We start from the raw sequence: 18,802 nt of genomic DNA on the forward strand, positions 1-18,802 counted from the left end.
TATATATATATATATATATGCTAGCAGTTCAGCCCAGCCTTGCTTAGGCTCTATGTACTGTTTATAACTTTATGTGCATATATATAATATATACATATATATGTATGTATATATATATATATATATATATATATATATATATATATATATAATGTTTGACTCCTGTCCAGGTCACCTCCATCTAAAATGTCAAGTGTTTAGACCCAAAATTGGCAGAGGAGTTTGGTAGTGTCTGCAAAGATCAACTCTTTTTACTTTGACCTCTTAGCAGCCAAATTTTTTGTTTCTTCATTTGTTTTTGTCATGTGAAAATGATTCGACAAATAACAAAAATGTGAGTGTTACACATGAAACATTAATTTTCTAATTTTACAGAAAAAAGATCATTAGAAAAATTGAAAAATTAAAAATGGTATAATTAAGAATAGTAATCTGATTATTTTTAACAATGCTTGCTTAAAGTTAAAAAATGCTACCTAAATACACAAATTCACACACACATTGAATGCCTACTAGACACTGTCCTCGAGTGTCTAAGGTCTCTCTGTACAGGGATTTGTCAGAACAATCTGGCATGAGGTTACTTTTCCATAGAAGTAAACCCTGACCAAATATTCAAAATCACATAGTATTCGCAGCCCAAATAAGATCTCCTCACTACGGCTACCCCACAGCTTTTCCGAGGAATGGTGCACCTTCTCCAAGTGGTATTACCTCAAGTAATAACACGAAGCTGGATACTCCACCAGACTAGATAAATTTCTGTCCTGGAATCCAGTAAGACCAAGAGACCAAAATAAAAGATATACTACAACATATAAAAATGGTTAATTCTGGAGAGGAAAATTATGTTCTCAACTTCTTTACTAACTCAGTGTTTGAGAAATAAAGAACTTACATGGAACATTCGAATATCTATGTATCTCATATAGAGGTCAAGTGTTAGCCCCAGGTTGTGGGCCCCTTGTTTTCTGAGAACTTCGACTGAAGCAAAATAAAACAAAAAAAAAATATATATATATTATTAGACTATCAAAAGGATACATTTAAAATGAACAAACGGTAACTCTACATAAAAAATAAGAGCGGTCAAGTCAAATATATAGCTTTTAATGTTTAAAATACTGAAGGTATTCGAATCGAATCGGCTCAATGATTGAACTTACAGGTCAAACAGAGCCATTGTAAAATAAAGTGAAACACATTTATAACATTATATAATTTCCATAAATTAAAAATATATTTAATGATAATGTTGATGTTTTTGCTTGACTTCTAGGCATATTATGAGTCAATGTTGAAAAAGTAACATTGGAATTAAATGAAAAATATTGTTTCATCTTAAAAACGATCATATGCCAAAACTTTGTTGATTTTAAATTCTTAGAACTGACAAACTTAATGTTATAAGCTACCCATTCTTTTGAATGTTGCTGGGATGGTCTCCTTGCTGTTTCGGTTGCTTGGAAATCTGGATAGAAAGTACCAGTATCCATTCTGGACAATCAGCCCAATAGGTGCAGGGCCATGAACTGGCCCAGTACCTGTCGGACTGAGGTATACCACCTGGGTATTATCTAGGAGGTTCATCTTAACCCTTGCCACCCGGCTTTCGGGTGGGTCAAGTTTATGGCTGCTTTCCTGAGGTACTCCTACCAGGGAATGGCAATGGAGATACTCAGCCAAGTTTTGATAGGCCAGAATGCTCCTCCTTTAGGAGCACTGGCTCGACATCTTCACCTTCTGACCTTGTGTCACATCTTCCTGAGGTGGACAGCAAGTTAATGTTATAAGTTTGTGTGTTTTTAATTTACTGTATATATAAAATATTTAATTAGTATCTGAATGCATATACGTCTCATCCTTGCTAAATCGTTAGCATAGATATAACTGTTCAAATCAGACCATGATTCAAACCCCGGAACAAGCGTCACCTTTAACTCTAAATTCCAAACACTCGAACTAATAAGATTTTCTTCAACCAATGCACGTGATGAGAAATAAATCCTATTCAGTGTTCAATATAAAGGAACACCCGTGCGCGCGCGTGTACAATTTCACATAAAACCGATTTAACTTAACTGAAAGCGAACCATGAGAAAATCATAGTGCTTTGCTTTGAATATCACTGATCATTATCATTATCGATGATTACAATAAAAAAAAATGATCTCAAACGGTGGTATGAAAATGCTCCTTCCCCAATCAAAATAGTTTCTGTACCAAAAATTGCCATTACCATATAATTTTTGAGCTAAATCCTTTCTGTCATCAAATGTCATTTGTCTGCCATAAACGGTAGAGATCTGAAAAGGAAAAAAATAAATTAACCATTGGGGAGTGGGGCAGTGAATCAGCAAAAGGAATCGTCTGTTTTAATGTTAGTTAAGCTCTCTAAAGTAGATGGGCTTAGTCAAAGAAAATGACTTGCCTCAAAAAAGAGACGACGCCATCTTTAAAACAAAAATGGCAATTCTTAAGATATGTCTGTTCGATTAGCACGTGTAATGACGAAAATGCTTTTTTTTTTTATGAAAATCGCTCCAGAAACGGCATGAAGCCACTTTATGGAAGTTTGGTTTTAGTTTTGTTTTATGAATATATTAACCTTTTTTTTTTTACTTATTTAATGTCGAATCCAGTCATTTTGAAATAAGGTTTAATGCTTCAAGTTTTTCATGCCTTCAAATATTTATTCATGGAGTTTGGTTTGTTTCACAGCATAACAAAACTTTTAAGATTATTTAATGCTAAATCCAATAATTTTGGAAAAAGTTCTTTTAAGTTTTTTATATTTTCAAATATTTGTTGTGTTTGGTTTGATATTTTTGTAAAAGTAAAACGTTTTGTTTTTGACTTTGTAGAACATGATTGAGTTTTACAAAGTAAAGGGAAAAAGAAAAACAATAACATCAGTGTTTGGTGCAATTTTTGGTCAAGAAGCCAGTATTTTCAGACAGCCTGTTCTAGTAGCACCAGATGCTCTAACAGGTATTATCACTCTGGGCCAAAGTGGACCTGGAAGCAATAGTAACTAAACAGCAACTCTGGAGCCCCCAAATGCGGCCTCAGCCCAATATCTTTTAAAGGTCATACTCATGACCCTTGATGTAAGGAGCTAAAAAAAAAAAAAAATGCTATTTTAAGCTTTAGCAATATAGAAATAGAAAATGCTATTTCAAGCTTCAGCATATATATACATATATATATATATATATATATATATATATTAGAAAATGCTATTTCGAGTTTTTAGCGTAACAAACTAACAAAAATGCGATTTGAAATTTGAGATTAATTAAAATGCGATTTTAAGCTTGAACATAACAAACCAACAAAAGAACTTTGCCTTTTTCGTATACAGATGCTTGGGTGTTTAGTCTGTGCATTTATATCACTCTTATTTCAAATGAAAGTGTAAGAGATACTGGTCGACAGACAAAGCCTCCAATAGAAATGCAAGGTCACCTCAAAGGGGAAATGTAAAAGGAGGCATCATGAAGGATGATGGGCTTTGGCTTTTCAGAAATTGGACATTTGTTTGCTGACATCTGAACATTTTCTCAAAAAGAAAAATAGAAAGAATAAAGAAAGTAAATGGAGACATGATCTCGGATTCTGCTCTCACGTACGATGCATGGGTGTGCACATGTAATTGTTTGCCCTTGCAGTAACGCTATAGTTCTCTACTGTTGCTTTGCTAGCCTGTCTCTGCTCTATCGTTATTTTCATTACAAGCACTCGCCTGAGCTCCAATCTATAGTCACCCTCATTGCCAAACTTTCACAAAAAACACTTGTCTAGCTAAAACCGCTATCAACAATTTCTCCCATTTTCTATCCGTATCTACATCTTAATGTGGATTCCATGAACAAAGATTATTTTCTAGAACTGCCCACCTGTGGAACTTTGTTCCGCTGGCCTGCTTTCCAGCTAACTACAATATAATCCTCTTCAAGTCCAACGTAAACAAGTTCTTTCTGAGCCGTCCTTTTAAAAATCAAGTTATACCAACTATCTATTACCATGCTATTATCTCGATGACTACCGTTCACTTATTAACCATTATCCTTGAATGGCCTTTGGGCCTTGATAAGTGGTGAATCCCTTGTAAAAAATATATATATTACCGGTAAAGGTTTGTATTGCACAGCTGACTTGCTAGCTAAGGGTTAATGACATTGTGTTACATGACCCTAGGTTGTAAGTTTGAACATGTCTGTAGGTCGACAAATTCTAAAATGTATACTGATAAATCTTTAAAAGACAAATCCAACTTATAAATAAATTAATAAAATTGAGTTTTTTTTTTTCTTGCTCTGACATTGATATTAAAAGCCTATATTTTCTGTTGGTATTTATTTGCTTCCCCATGAAGGCAAAATGTGACACAAGGTCGTTTTTAATGTGGGGTAAATCAGCTCCCCAAAAAGGGGCACTCAGAAAGTAGGCAAAAATAAAAAATTACCTCAGTCAGTGTAGGAGAAACCCTTTTATACTAAGGACAAATTAATTTAAGTGTAGCATCAGAACAGATACTACACTGTGATCTTGGCCCAGAGTTTAGTTCTCTCCCACTGCAAGACCAGATCTACTTTTTCTATTTAAAAAAAATTATTAAAACAAACTTTTCAATATACTCAGTCATGGATATGTGAGCGACTACATAAGGGTTAACTAATTTGCATATTCCTTTGAAAAAATGCTGCCTATATATATATATATATATATATATATATATATATAATAAAATTCATCTGCTATTCAGTATTTTAATATTTAATATTTTATTTTTATAAATAAAAAGATATGTTTCACTTTTTTTCATTTAAGAACCAGATGTTTTTAATAGCAAATGAACTTTATTTCCGTCACGTGACAAGGAACTTTTTTTTTTTTTTTTAATAAACCAATTGCTCTAAAACATTAGCATGTTCAGTGTAGCAATCATGTAATATTTTTCTATATAAATAAAAATATTATCTTTTGCTCTTTTTTATTGAGCACTCTTAATAACCTCGTTTTAATCAATTTAAATATGCAAAATACTGTTAAAAACCCACCGAATATATGTCAGCCTATGTCACAGTAACATATATTGAGCGAGTTTTTAACCATATTTTGTCTAGTTTTTTTTATTTATAACTCCTTTTCCCAAACTTACCGTGTCAAAGAGAGATCCGGGCGCCATTTTAGATTTCCCAATACATCGGTAAACACTGTTCGAGCTGAATAAACATGTTACATTAAATAAAAACACTAAAAACATATCCAGTTAGGTAGAAAAGTAACTTATCTTGCTTTTGATAACATTTATTTGTTATATATATATATTTTTTTTTTTTTCTTTCTTTTTTTTTTTTTTTCTTTCTTTTTTTTTTTTTTTTTTTTTTGACAACTTTTTCGGATCTATGTGTACAGTAATACAAACATCTTTTACGTTAAATTTATGTGAAACTAAATTAAAGAATTCATGTTTTTCTTCAACATTTTTCAGGGTGTTCATCCCTAATCTCACTTTTGCTTAGAGGAATTTGTTGAAGACTACAAAAATAATATTTTTTATTTAGTAAAATAATCCACTTAACGTTTATGTTTACATGAAAATACAAGGTTAAATATGAAAAGAAATATAAGAAAAACATTTTAGTAAAATACATTTTCAATTATTTAAAAAAAAAAAAATACACACTTTTCAATCCCCATCTGTGTACTAATCAGTGGAAATAATATTAACTGATAACCATGAATTGTTTATTACTTGTTTATGGCCTTTATCAGCATATTGAAAGGTTGCTTTTATAACAAGTAAACACTACTGACTGACAGGAGATGCTGAAATCAAAGAAACATTGGTGCCCAAACGTGTCTAGCATAGAAGTGTTAAAAACCTCTAGGTCCACTAATTTAAGTTTTTTTTTTTTTTTTTTTTTTTCAGGTTTGTCAATAACCAGTCAAAGGCCAAAATTTTTCTTTTTTGGCACTAGTAAAATAAATTTACATTGTTTTTTTTTTATGTTATAATTATCCATATAGATATTAATATCACTAGGTACTTTAAAACGATAAATGTCAACAATGTAAAATTAAGTTTAACATGTCTTTTAAGGAATCGGTTTTGGAATCGGAAATTAGAGTATTTTTTTTTCGATTCCAATACCCTGAAAAGTTCCAATTTTTCTGACTCCAATTAATCGTCCCAACACTAGTTATAATGGTGACAAAGAGATCCAAGTTAAAAATCCAAAACAAGCTTAATCCAATGAATCTGTAAAAAAAGGCCAGTTTGCAAGCGATCGAGGAAGAAAGATTTTTTCAAGGTGTTTTTTTTGTTGTTTTTTTTTTTCTCACATTCATCCCTAAAAGGAATAATACCGCCACTTGGACGTAAGGAGCCACTATTTGGGACCAGGCCTAGGGAAGAATAACAAGATGTTGGTTTACATTACATTTAAATATATTATATCAGTACAGTCAAGGAAGCAGACAGCAGAAAGGGAATTCCAAAGTCTAGCTGTTTGAGCGAAGAAACTATTAGAGTAGAAACTTTTCTGGCATTTAAATACCTCGACAATGAAGGGGTGAGATTTTGCGGGTTTGTTTCAAGGAAGATTTAATACTTCTTTAAATATATATATTTTAATATAAATATTTACATTTTATTATATCTACAGACTCTAGTGTTTCGTGGTTATGCAATCATCAGTGTAGGAAGTGACAATTACTGTTGGTTGAGATTTGAATCCAGTTACAAAGCCACCCTTGATTTTGTAGGCTAGATTCTTTCCTCCAGGCCACTGGCACTTAACACATAAATGGAAGGAAATTAAGTACCTCTGAATACCATGTTGGCGGACATTCATAGTAAACAGCCAAGTAGAGTATTCAATGGTAGGAAATTGTTATTTAAAAAAACATTTTGGCTACATATGTGTTGACAGGTCCCTTTTATAACCTTACTAGCCTAGTTGCCCGGTTTTGCCCAGATGTTTGGAAGTGTGTGTTGAGCAAAAAAAAAGTTGTAGTAGGCAGGCTCGAACCCATACCTTGAAGGAGAAAAAGAATGTGAAAAAAAAAAAAAAACGTGACGTCTTTGCTGTTGTGCCCATCGCCAAACTGGAAGTGACACATGTTTAAATTAAGGCTAGTATATCGAAAAGAGGGGTGGCTTTCGAAAATATTGGTGAAAAAAGCGACCCCTCCCTATAGAAAAGTTCCCAGTTGAGGGTGAAGGAATTAACGTTTTTAGCCAATTTTTCGATATTTGTCGTCCGAAGGGTCGAGCTTCAAAACGATACCGATCGCATGAAAATCCATCGCCTTTATTGAAAGTTTTAGGCAGACATTCATACATACATACATTTCAACAGACAGGTGAGATTTATATTATAACTTTATTATAAATGTTAAACCTCTTCAGGCCAGTCCAACAAGTAATTTACTGAGGAAAACATGAGGAAGAGATAAGGATGAACTTGAAAGAAGGATAAATAAAGGCCTGGCCAGATATTGGTTAGTTTGGAAATTTATTTCTAAAAGCTATCCAACACATGCCAGCATGTAAAAGAGATGTTAAACTAAATATAATAATGATGATGATGTAATTGTCATATCTAAATGTTCAAGAATCCCCATCTAATTACTAACTCAGCTTTACATTGCTTAACTACAGTCACCGGACAAAAACAGATGTATGATTTAGCGGTTGAAAAAGATCCTTCTACATTTCTACAAATTATAAGTGTTTTTTAAAATTTTCAGATCTGAACATGCTGCAATTTCTTTTGAATATGCAAAAGTTTAGCTCTTCTCGGCAAGTGTATTGAATTTCTTTGTTCTATAATGGTTGGTCAGCAGATAAGAATGTCAAATCTCTGTGCGTGTTATGAGGACAGAAGTAAACTGCTGACCGACAGGCTCCTCCTCCTCCTCCTCCTCCTCCTCCTTGTGGTAACTGTTTGCTTATTGATTTTTTACATTCTGCCTTCACTATCTCATTCTCAGACTGCAAAGAACAACAAAGGATATTCCCTGACATCGAAACTACAAACTAAACAGTTAAAAAGGCAATGAAAGAACTATCCTCCCTACTTATCTCCTAGCACCCCCCCCCCCCGAATAATCCACATATCCTCAACGGACACCATAATACTTAGTATTTAAATGAAATTATAAATGAAATGGAAGAATTCTATTATTTTTAACAATATATTTAAGCAAACCCCTTTTAAATAATTAAATCTTTTAAAATAATTCTTCTGTTTAATCTATATATCTATACGTGTGTGTGTGTGTGTGTGTGTGTGTGTGTGTGTGTGTGTGTGTGTGTGTGTGACAGAGAGAGAGAGGACAATTCTCAACCTATATACTCAACAAATTTTTGATCTACAGATTTAAAATTTGGTATATTGGGTATTCAGACATGTGGAAAACATTTTAACTGGTTTTCATTCGAAAAAAGGGCTGCTAAGGGGTCAAAATTAAAAAAAAAAAAAATGGTACATGGGGGGGGGGGTCATCAGAATTTTATGTTGGCCAATTCTTCCACAAATGTGTATGAATCGTTCAAATGACAGATTTATTATGTTAAAAATAAGTAGGCTTGAAAACACTTTTTTAAATATCATGTCAAGCTGGCTTAATGGACATTGGACTTGATTCACTATCTTTAGGTTTTGGTTTCGATCTCAGCTCAAGTATTTTTTTTTTTTACTTACAAAAAGTGAACTGTTTAGAAAAAACAATACTCGCATGCACATGTCTGAGTTTCTGTATGAATTAAAATATAATATATAATATTTATGCATATTTTACGACTGGGCAATGCTGGGCAGCCTGCTAGTTGAATATAATTTATGCGTATTTTATGACTGGGCAACTCCGGGTGGCCAGCTGGTTATATATGTATTTTTTAAATTTTTTTAATGATCTTTTTTTAGAGTTAAAATAAAAAAAAAAAAAAATTAATGTGTGTTTTATACATAGTTAACGTTTTCGAATACTTTGTTAAGTCATTATTAGGTAAAAAAGAAAATGGACAAAAAAGCTGGAGAAAAGAATTTTAAAAGGTAGCTGTGAAACGGGTGTATGATGTCAGTTAGATATCAGGAGAACATTTTCACACTGCTGTTCCAGGAGACACGTTAGCAATTTAAATTCCGTGATGCCAGAATTAGCATCACAGAATAAAATTGTTATCTTAAACATTCAAAAATATTATTACTGTTTTCATTGGCAATATTATTAATTGCAGGTTGTTGAGTTTTGATGTAGATAGCTTCATTTAATTTTTAAAATTGGTTTTGTAATGTACTATTTTATATTCATTAACTAGAATTTGTCTTAAATCTGAGGAGGAGGGGCAGTGATGTTTTTGTAGATGTTGGTAAGTAGAACTAGTTTACAAGGTGCAGAGTGAAGTGGCAGGATAGGGTAGTAGTTGTAAAACTAATGTAGCTATTAGCTTTATTATTATGGGAGTTCCATTCTGCCAGCGGTTTTTTAACCTATTGAATAACATTGTTTTTTTTTTTTTTATCTAATGTTTTCAGGGTGGGAGAGAAGTTGTTTTTTACTATAAGATTTTGGGTCTTAAATTTCTTATAGTAATTAATGAGTCTAATTTTATTATTGTTGCCAATTTGGATATATGTACATGTAACCCAAAAACCTAGAATTAACAATGTTGCCTATTCAACCAGCAACAATATTTTAAAATGTGTGTCGTAACATTGACCCAAATTCTTTTTTTTTTTTTTTTTTTTTTTTACATAGGAGTCACCACTTATCAAGGCCCAGAGGCCACTTGAGGATAAGGTTATTGAGTGTACAGTAGTCACTAGGATAATATCAGTGTAATCATTAGTAGTGGAAATTTGGTAAATTGGATTACTTAAGTTCATCAAGAATTTGTTTATGTTGGACTTGAATATGACCACATTGTAGTCAGCTGGAAAACAGGCAAATAGAAGAAAGTTCCACAGGCATGCTGTTCTAAGAAAAAATCTTTGTTCATAGAATCTATGTTTAGGTTTAGACACAGATAAAGAGTGAGGAAAATTATTGATAGTGTTTTCAGCTAGACAAGTTTTTCTCGTGTAAGTTTGGCAAGGGGGACCATAGATTGGAGCTCAGATGAGCACTTGCGATGAAAATAACAAAGCAGAGACAAGCTTGCAACATCTCTTTTGTGAGAAAGAGGTTGCAGGAGAGAGAAAAGGGCACCTCCCACTAGGCTATGAAGTCTGTTTTGAACTCTACCAAGGCAAGATAAGGTCTTTTTAGTAGCTCCTGCCCAGATGTAGCAACAGTACTCCATCCTTGGACGTGCCTGGCTTTTATATAGATAGAGAATTGCATCAGCAGTGAAATACCTAATAGAGCGATAGAAGGATCCCACCGGTTTTCCAGCGACCTTGGCAACAGATTTGATGTATGTGTTCCATTTCAGATCAGAAGTAAAGCTTGTCAACATGGAGCCTCCCAAAGATGAAAACCATTCATTTCAAGTAATGCCAGATGTAAAGATAGAAGCTCAGTTTTAGATGCATTAAAAGTAACCAGCCACCTTTTTCCCCATGGTACCATGTGCTCAAGATCAGAGGGGAGAGAATCAGAGAGAACTTTGGCCTTTGATGTGTCGCCATAGATGGTAGTGTTGTCAGCATAAATGTCTACGAATGATCTTAGGATGTGATTTCGGAGATTATTTCTGTAGATCAGGAAGAGAGTTGGGCCCAGAATGAACTTTCTCTGTCTTTGTCTCTCTTTTTCTCTCTCGTTATCTCTCTCTTTCTTTTTTTCTCTTCCTCTCTTTTTTCTCTTCCTCTCTCTTTTTCTGTTTTTCTCTGTCTGTCTGTCTGTCTGTCTGTCTGTCTGTCTGTCTGTCTCTCTCTCTCTCTCTCTCTCTCTCTCTCTCTCTTGCTCTTTTGCTTGCTCTCTTAGCTTCGGTGACCTGAAGTGAATTATTATAGTATTTTCTTTTTTCTTCCGTAACCATTTTGAGGAGATAAGGTAAAGCTTGCAAACGCATATTTGGTAGTTTTCAAGTTTTAGCCACACACAAACACAGATTTTCATTTATATGTATGTATATATATATATATAATTATATAGATAGACAACTCTGAAGAACACATGCAATAATAGTATTTATAAAAAAGACTGAGACTAGCACATCACATTTGTGAGAGAGACGTCACAGAGAGGAAGGGTGGGGCCAATTAAATTGCAGATACGTTTCTGCATCATATCAAGAACCCTCCAATGGGACACAAGATTCACCAGCCCAAATATGGCAACAGCACTGCATACACGATAGTAGATGAAAACCGTACTGAACTATAAAGGCCCAGATTTTCAAAAAAAAAATTAACAAGCTTGCCATTGTCCAACCTTACAAAAACTGTACTAATAACAGAGAGGAGACCAACAGGATGATACTTAGTTGTGTCAGACTGATCACCAGCATTTTTAAAGTTAGGGACAACAGAGGACTCTTTCACACGAAAAGGAAAACCTGATTTTGATAAACAGATTAAATAATTTTAAGAGTATAGAAGAATGTTCAGCAACACACGTTTGAGACGACAGCAGAAATTGAATCAAGATCATACTGCTTCATTTGTTCCAGCTTATTTGACTTGTTGGTCTAGTGGTCTTCATCAATTTGCTGTTTTGACATCTCATAATAAAGCTTCCTATTCTAGTAGCTTCTTTCCAAGAACTGCAGACTTGTGGTACTTTCTTCCCCTATGTTTAACCTCAGTATTTTCAAGACTAAATTCAGTAGACATCTACTGTCTTTGCTATAGTTGTATTTTGTTTTTCTTAGCTCCTTCATTAAGTGGCTTCACGATTTGTCTGGAGTAATTTCCCTAAAAAATAAAATTTTGTTTTCGAGGTCAAGATCAAATTTCCTGCGTTATTTCATTCTCAATTGAACGTTGCCTTTTATTGGATTTCTGTTCTTCTGCATTGCTCAGTCTAAACAATTGCTAAAAGAAAATAACAGGAAATTAAACAAATTGAAACAAGATTGAACTGCTGAGTAATGAGCAGTCACCATTGAGCAAGTTGAACATGTGATCAAAGCTATAGAGTCAGTGACACACACACACACATCTCTACTATTATATAAAAGTCACTTTGTGTGTGGGTGTGGGGGGATTATATTTCTGGCAGTGTTCTTAGATATGTTTTCTACAGAAATTCATCAGATAAGTATCGAAAATCAAAAAAATCTGATCCTAAAAATAGTTTTTTTTTCTTCTCTTATAGTTAAAACAAGAATTTTTACAGAGGAATACTTTACATTACACGAGGGTCACATTGGCCGGTGTAACGAAAAATATTCCCCTGTAAAAATTATTTTTTTTCATCTGTAAGAGAAGAAAGACTATTTTTAAGATCGTCAAGCCCAAATATCAGCTGCCATGATATTGTAAACAAACACAGACGGAATTTGATGAACGACATTATCATTATTATTGAAAAAAATTTTTTTTTCTTTTTTTGCAAATTAGTTCACCGTACAAATTATTCTTCATAACATATGATATTCAATAGAGGATTGATTTTATAATAATACATATGTAATTTGCATAAATTAAAATAGCAGGTGTAAGCATATTGCACAACTGGACATCCAGCTAATATATATATATATATATATATATATATATATATATAATGCACTAATCTGAAAAATTCATTGTATATTTTGCACACCTCTTTCCTCTGATGAGAAGAATTGTATTTTTTGAAACTCTGCAGAATAAGATATTTCCAGTCAGGATAATTAAAAATTCTGTATACTTTTTTATAGGTTTTAAGGTTTTTTTTGTTTTTTTTTGAGAATTTGAATCAATTTTTAAATAAGATTTTTCTATTGTGTGTGTGTGTGTGTGTGTGTGTGTGTGTGTGTGTGTATATATATATATATATATATATATATATTTATAAAATGTTTGTGTGTATTCTGGTAACATTCTTTCATTAAAGCAAATATTGTTAAATATAATACAATTCTCCGCTTAATTATTATACTTTATTTTTCAATTTTTCTAATGCTCATTTTTGTATCAATATAAAAAAAATTAATGAATATTCTGTATGTATCACTAACGATTTCAATTCATTGCCAAATATCCAATGCAATGTCAGAATTCCTCAGACAAGGCAGGGTTTTACGTTGCAAGTGAAACGGTCACATTTGAGCGAATTTTTCAAAGTGGTGACTAGAAATAATAAAACGCTTATCTTTTGGCGATTGCGTTTTTTTTTTGTTTTTTTTTTTTTCACCGACAATCTTGCAAAGCTTATTACCAAGTGAAAAATGTCTTTTCAACCTTTATTTTATTTTTTTTTAATGAAACAAGTAAAGTCAAATTATTTAAACAATAAAAGTTTAATACAACAATATACTCTGTTTGTTTTTTTACACTTTAAAAACATTTGAAGAAATTCGAATGTTTATACTTTCAAATCTAAACATAAAATTCGGTGTATATTTAGAATTACGTTTAATAAAAAAAAAAGTAGAGAAAAATTTTTGATGTACGTACTCATCACAGAATGAAAATGTTATATTCCAAAAATCATGTGAGTTTGGTTAGTAACTTTCCTATTTGGCTGGTAAATGAAAATATTTAGTTGTCAAAGGTCAACTAAAGATAAATTTGTCCATAGAGCCCTGTAGCCTATAGTGGAATTGGGAATGTACATGGATGTTAACATTTAATGCTACTAAGAGAAAACTCTTTCCCTTCAACAATTATAAGATACTTTTTCAGCCATCTATTGCCATGGCTAATAGCACCTTACCTGAGAGTTCATCATTGAAACCCAAAGGCAGCTTGAATTGGAACAAATATATAGGTGACATTGCCAAGGCTGCTGCAAAAAAGTTGGGCGCCTTCTATCATGTGAAAAAAAAACTACCCATACCTGCCACTATCTTATATCTCTACAAAGCCACCATTTACTCATGCATGCAGTTGAACTGGAGCATCAACCATTAGTCAGTCCAAAATAGTCTCTAATCTAATGGGTTTCACCCTGTCAATCAAACACTAGTCTCTGTCCCACTGGCAACAATGTTACATTCCTGTATTGGTTTTAGAAGTACTTTTTTTCTTTTTCTTTTTTTTTTCCCCCGTTTATCAAGGCCCGAAGCCACTCGAGGTTAAGGGTTAAAGAATGTGGTGTAGTAATCACTAATGGTGTAAATTAGGTAGAATTTGATTGTTTATGGGGGGGGGGGGTAAACAGGAACTTGTTTATGTTGGATTTGAAAGCTAGCACGTTGTATTCAACTGGGAAGCAGGCCAGTGTAACAGTGTTTCAAAGGCAGACAGTTCTGGAAAAGAAGCTTTGTTCATGAAATCTGTTTAGATTTAGGCACAGATAGAGAGTAGGGAAAATTATATATAGTGGTGGTAGCTAGTTGGGTATTTTTTTTTTTTTTGTGAAATGTGCTCTGATGAACTTGCAGTACTGGTGCCTTCTTAACATAAAAACTCCTGAACAACCCGACAAACAGCAAAATCCTACCCTTTCACTGTAGCGGTCCCCAAATGCCGGAAAGCTTTTATTCAAATAGTTTCTTTCCTTGGACTGCTAGCTTTTAGTATTCCCTTCCTGTTACCTGCTTCCCTGACTATATTAATATGCAAAAATTTAAATGTAATGTGAACAAACATTTTGCTGCTCAACTCCCTACTCCGGATGTTACTGTAGATAAAAGAGCCCCTTATATCTCGATGGCAATGTGCCTTGTGACAAAAACAAATTAACAAAAACCTAGAGAAGAATTTCCAAAAGCAGCTGACAAGTCAGACATCAGGAAAAAAAAAAAAAAAAAAAGCAGTGTAATTTCAGGAGAAATGCTAACAACTTAAATTCTGAGACACCAGAATTACAAAGGCATTGTTTTTCTTTTGATGTCTAACGGACTTTGAATCGGCGTTCTTGGTTTGTGAAAATCTTTTCTTTTCTCTAGCTTTTTTTGGTTTATTTTGGTTTTGTCATCTGAAGATTCTTCAATGAAGAATCGAAAATGTTTATGATGCATATAGAACATACATTAATTTTTATGAGTTTGACACAAAAAAGATATTCGAAAAATTGAAAATATAAAAAAAATATAATCAAAAAAAAAAAGTCTGCTTGAATAAATATAATCCATACATTACATTAAGCCTGAGATAGTGTTCAAATTCAAGGGGAAGAACTATGCATTAAAACGTGACAGAAATTTTTATCGTTGTCATCAGTGCTTCCTCTTAAGGGAGGAAATTATTATTTTTTTCATTAAAGTTTATATCCAGACAAGTATGTTTTGTCTTCATTAAGACTCATCAGTGTGGCTATATATAAACTGACTTGTCAACCACACAACTTTAGTCATCATTAGCAGTTAAACATCAGAAAAACCCTATGGGGATTAATCTACATTTCGACAAAAGTGATCGGTTCATCAGGATTTCAACAATTTTGTTGTACCGCTGAAGAGACAAATAACTTTGTTGAAACATAGATTATAAATGTAGGGTTTTTTAAATTTTTTATATAATTTCAAATTTTAATAGCTCAACATGTGTATTGAACATTTTAAAAAAAAAATAGTGTTTATTATTGGATTTGAACTTATTTAATTATATATATACTAGCGGGACCTGTGAACATTTCACAGGGGACTGATTCATATATAATATATTGATGTTGGCATTCTGTAGATGTTCAGTGTAAATAGAGACGCTCTGATATTATTGTAGCTTTTATGTTAAAATTGCTAAAGTATTTATCTAAGCTAGCACGTATGCTCGTCGAAGCCCAGTCGTAAATTACGCTTAAATATGATATTTTAATTCTTGAAAATTTTGTATATATTATTATAGAGTTAATGTTCTACCGATTTTTATATATTATAAAGGTGCGATTTCAAAAATAAAAAAAAATATATCCATATGACTTGGGTGCATTAGCTTGAATCGAAACTGAAATAAAAACTTATGAAAAAAAATATATGTGTATGTATGTGTATATATATATATATATATATATATATATATATATATATAAACTTGAGTTCCTTCAGCCATATCCGAAACCGAAACTAAAACTTATGAAGAATTCTTGATAAAATTACTTATAAAAAAAAAATAGATGACTTAAGTGCTATCAGCTATAACCGAAACTAAAACTTATGAAGAATTCTTAGTAAAATTATTTATGACAAGAAATGGAAGTACATAATAATTAAACGACCCAGATGTAAGCATGACACAGAAAATAACACACACCCTATCGTATTAATATATAGATACTAGCATGGTGTCCCGACGTTGCCCGGGATTGAATGATGATTAACAGATGTTTCACACTCCCATATTTTTATTGTCATCAAAATTTGTGAAATTGCCCATTTTTCAATCAGATTGATTGTTTGCTCTAGTTGGGGACCCATCATGGTACACGAGGAGAAAGTTAACATGACTCTCGCTATGACTTATTTCACAATTCATTGTAGTCTACATTGCACCGTAGAGAACCTAGTTTTATAAAATTATTTTATATATAATGGCTTGAATTAAAGTTTAAAATGAAAAAAGTCAAGTATCATACTCCAATCATGCTCTAAACAGAAACATTCATTTTGAATGCGCCTCTGTTATATCAAAGAACCTACTGTTGATTTTATATGTCGAGCCTTTCGGCTTGTGTGGTGATAACATTTCTCAAATACACATGTGATATTAGGCTGTGCAAGATGTTAACTTTGGTGAAAATCGCCTGTTTATTTTTCATCGGATTATTTCGATTATCAATATTTATCAAAGGCATTCCGATACAAAACCTATCTAAAAAGACTGCCAAGCACGTAAAGTACATTTGTGTGAAATATTTTATAAATCGACCCAGCCGTTTTTGAGTCTATAGGGAACAAACTAACACACACAGTTACATAATGTCAGGAGTGTGAGTTATGTTATAGAAGCGTTGATTTAATTTGAATAAAATAAAACGCGCATCAAGTGGTAAGAAAGAAGAAAAGAAAAAAAACATGATACTGAGGATGGTGTTTGACTCCAAAATATATTTAAATTATAAATTTCAAGCAAGTAAAATATTTTATTTTCGTAAAATTGCGTTGTAATTTGGCTTTCAAGCGCATTTGATGCGTATTTTATTCAAATTAAATCAACGCCTCTATAACGGAACTCACACCCCTGACGTTAATCTTGCATTGCCGACGCACCTTTTCCGACATTTCAAAATACAACCGCTGAGATACAACGCGCGGAGCTTTACTACTCACTTTTCTTTCTCCAACTTCTCAACATGGCAAGAAAGAAGAAAAAAAGAAACAAAATACTGAGGATGGAATTTGGCTCTGAAATATATTTAAATTATAAATTTCAAACAAGTAAAATATTTGTTTATTCGTGTAATATTGTGTTGTAATTTGGCTTTCAAGCGCACTTGATGCGTATTATATATATATATATATATATATATATATATATATATATATATATTTATATTATTTTATAAAAATATATTTATTTATTTATATTTATTATATTATTTTTATATATAATTGTTTATTTTTTTATAAGCGATTCTATGTTTTTTTTTTTTGTTTTTTTTTCACTTCCTGGCTGCTTTAAAGGGAGAGGTTATTTACCCTTTGTTTATATTCTAGTCGTCCCACATTTTTGGGATGTGTTATTTGTAGTAAATTAATTAAACATTGTTTACGTGCATAACATAATGAGAAGTTAAACTTCGAAACATGGCATGTCTATAGATAACTTAATTTTATGCATGTAAAAATATTCAAATATTATGCATATATATACACACAGTTATATATATATATATATATATATATATATATATATATATATATATAATTTCAAAGTAGTAATTTTGTTTAGATTTCTCCTTCTCTCTTTCTCTGTCCATCTTTAGTTGAGATATTGATAGATTTCTTGGTTGAAAAAAAAAATCAATCACTTTCCACATAGATTAACATTGCCCAAGCTCCGACATGTTGCTGTCTCCATGGTGGGTGATTAAATCCGTAAACCTATTACAAGACGGCACCGTTATTGTTAATCTATTTAATAATATACACAGATTAATATATTAACATATAACAAAAAGAGAAAAAAAGTTAATTCATTAACTTTTTACATATAGACATACATGTATGTGTGTGTGTAATAAATATATATATATATATATATATATATATATATATATATATATATATATATATACACACACACACATAATGCATTTCTTGGGTAAAAATAATGAATTTCTTCACATTTTACATATAAAAAATAATCTTATAGAAATCATAGAATGTACTGAAAAAGTCAAGTATCATGGTGCAATTGTGCTTTAAACAGAAACATTCATTTCAGACACGCCCTTGTCATATCAAAGAACTTATTGTTGACTTTATCTCTGTCCTTTCAGCTTGTGTGGTAATAAAATATCTCCAATGCACTTGTGATGTTAGACTGTGTAAGGTGTTAACTTCGGTCCAAATCGCCTGTTCCTTCTTTCATCGAATTATTTTGATTATCAATACTTATCGAAGACATTCAGACACAAAACTTATCTAAGAATTTTGCCAGGCACATAAAGTACCTTCATGTGAAATTTCATAAAAATCGACCCAACCGTTTTGGAGTCCATAGGGAACGAACACAAACACAAAGTTCCTTTTATATAATCATATATATATATATATATATATATATATATATATATATATATATATATA

At 32.1% G+C, this 18,802-nt stretch overlaps 1 protein-coding gene across 15 annotated transcripts in view; it reads left to right on the forward strand.

The window, feature by feature from the left end:
• Nucleotides 1-18,802, forward strand: part of LOC145263693 (5'-AMP-activated protein kinase subunit gamma-1-like) — an 812,476-nt gene that overhangs the window by 618,195 nt on the left and 175,479 nt on the right. The window lies entirely within an intron of this gene.

This window comes from Euprymna scolopes, chromosome 39 (assembly GCF_053919585.1).
Source record: "Euprymna scolopes isolate OS-2025 chromosome 39, ASM5391958v1, whole genome shotgun sequence".
NCBI classification, from domain to species: Eukaryota; Metazoa; Mollusca; class Cephalopoda; order Sepiida; family Sepiolidae; genus Euprymna; species Euprymna scolopes.